Below are 2,673 nucleotides of genomic sequence, written 5' to 3'. Positions count from 1 at the left end.
ATTCAGTCTTGTCTTATTTTTCTAGTCCTTGGAAGCTGAAACCTATATCATGAGCAATTTCATGCTGAATTCTTCTCTCTTATGCTTTACCAGTACAATCACACCAAACAAAGTGTCCCTCCAACCTCTCAATATAACTCTATGCAATAGAGAAACTATATTATTATCATCATCCTTTCTGCCCACTCCAATCATATAATGGATATGTCAATGCATCCATAATATTTTCCAACTCTGGCCTTGATTTGGAGACCTCTTAACCTTGTGTTTTCATGTGCACACCGTTAGAATTTCTGACAATTTATGGGTCACAAATATAATTCTATAATTGTGTTATAGTCATTATGTAATTAGCGAAAATATAAAATGAGTAATTAATTTGGTGGCTAAGGGCATATATGTCATGAAATAATAATAAGTGTAGATACCTTCAAGCAATTTCTGATTTGAAGAAGGGACTAAATCAGAATTATTGCAACTTAACTAGTAACTGTTTCGGGGTTACTTTTATGGGTTATGGTCCATTTGTAGAGCAATGTGTTTTGGTTGAGTGGATGATGAGAATAAAGGTGTGTTATAAACAAGGACATGTTTATAAGGGCAATAACACACAACACAAAAGGAGAGGCTAATCTCACATCAAACATTAGGTTCACTCTCAAGCTCTTGGCTTTCTGATTCCCCTCTAGAGAAGCATAAAGAAAATCATTCGAAGCTCTAACATCTGGAAGATCATCTCACCACTTCAACATTCCAAATGGCTAATCAAGGTATGTTCTTCTTCTTCACCATGAAATCATTTGGGGTTTCTTCGGTCTGGACCATGGTTGTTCCATTTGGGTTTATGTATGGACATAAACATTAGGTTATAGGAACAAAGCCATGGTCATAAGGATTTCCGCATTCAATCTAAGGATTATGGATGGAGAAATTCTCCAACAAGTGGTATCAGAGCCACCCTGATTTGATTCACGAGTGAAATTAGGGTTCTTGCTTTTCTTCCCCAAATCTGGATTGATTAGGGTTTTGGTTTTTTCATTTATGACATGGATCGATTAGGATAGATATTCATGCTATTCCATATGTAAATGTATATAGATATGATATGAATCAATGTATTTATGTTGTTTTGTTGATTATTGTGGTGATTTTTCGAAGAACAGCGATGCAAAAATCGCACTGTTCGTCTTCTGTCGTAGTGTTCTCGCGCAAGCGAGAGTGGCTCGCCCAAGCGAGAGCTAAACAGAAGCATTGGCTTCTATTGTGCTTAAGTGAGAAGATCCTCGCCCAAGCGACAGCTCGCCCAAGCGAGTATACGGGCGACATAAGGCTCGCTCAAGCGAGAGCCAAACAAAAGCATTGGCTTCTATTGCGCTCAAGCGAGAGTACCTCGCCCAAGCGAGAGTACGATAAAATTTATGGGGCTTTGGTATCACTGTGCATTGGTTTTAATTGTTATATGGTTGTCTATTAAGTTGTCTGCTATTTTAAATGAGCCAATTGAAGTGAAATATCTTCAAAGTGACCTCTCTCATGGATATAACTCATGAGGAATATCAGATGTAAGTGTGTATGATTATTCATGCGGGTATTAGCTGGCCCAAAGGAAAGTTAATATTTGGCCGAAGATCATACACACCTGTGATGATAAACATGTTATAATTCTAAAGTTTTTATACATGTGACTGATGAATCAATCCAAAGAGGGATTCGTCAGTTGACATGCCTTATTATAAATGTTTGATCATTACAACAAGAGTACCACTTGCAGTTAATATCATTGTCCAAAGACTTGATATTAATGGTGCACTAGGTATCTTGATTTGGACATACCATTGTTTAAAGCACATTGATAATTTAAGTTGTGAGCATATTTTAATACTTTGTCTTTTTTCTGAATCAGCTACGTCAACTTCTTCTATATCTGTGAATTTGAATTCAATTCCATCCTTAATGGTGAAAATTTTAAGGACTGGGAAGAGAACATGAAAATTGTTCTTGTGCATGGATCTGGACTATGCATTAAGGGTAGAGCAACCCCCTTCTCCTACAGAATCCAGTGCCTCTGAAGAGAGGAATGATTATGAGAAGTGGGATCACTCTAATCGCATGAGTCTAATGATCATTAAGCGTGACATTCCAGAGTTCTTTAGGGTACTATCTCGGATGAGATAAATGTAACGCCCCGAAAAATACTTCTCAAAAACATTGCGGAAAAATGGGTAAATTTTTTTTGTTGAAATGATGATGTATAAAATTGCCTCCTTTTTAAAACCTTCATTTTCCGGGACATCACTTTAAGTAACTCGAATGCGGAAAATCAACTTATCGTTATCGAACGATAACTTAACTTGATTCACAATTTCATGAATAACACAATGCATATAATCAGTTAAGTCATCTTTAGTTCATACAAACTAAGTCAACAAATGCGGAAACTACATCGCCACTAACATATACAAAATCCAAAAAGAAAGGGCGAAAATATTAATCATCGCCAACAGACACTAAACAAAGACATGAACAAGCTGAAGTCGTCCTTGATTCAAAAGTCACAAAATGATGAGCAACTCCTAGTGGCTAACTCCAAAGCTAGGGTACTGCCTCTTCCTCAATTCCTCATGCCCCCTCCTGGAACGTCACGGTCGGGTAGCTCCAAATCCGAGCACAGCT

This window comes from Lupinus angustifolius, chromosome LG04 (genome assembly GCF_001865875.1).
Source record: "Lupinus angustifolius cultivar Tanjil chromosome LG04, LupAngTanjil_v1.0, whole genome shotgun sequence".
Taxonomy (NCBI): Eukaryota; Viridiplantae; Streptophyta; class Magnoliopsida; order Fabales; family Fabaceae; genus Lupinus; species Lupinus angustifolius.
The sequence above is the reverse complement of the archived record's forward strand: the minus strand, read 5'-3'. Positions refer to the sequence as shown.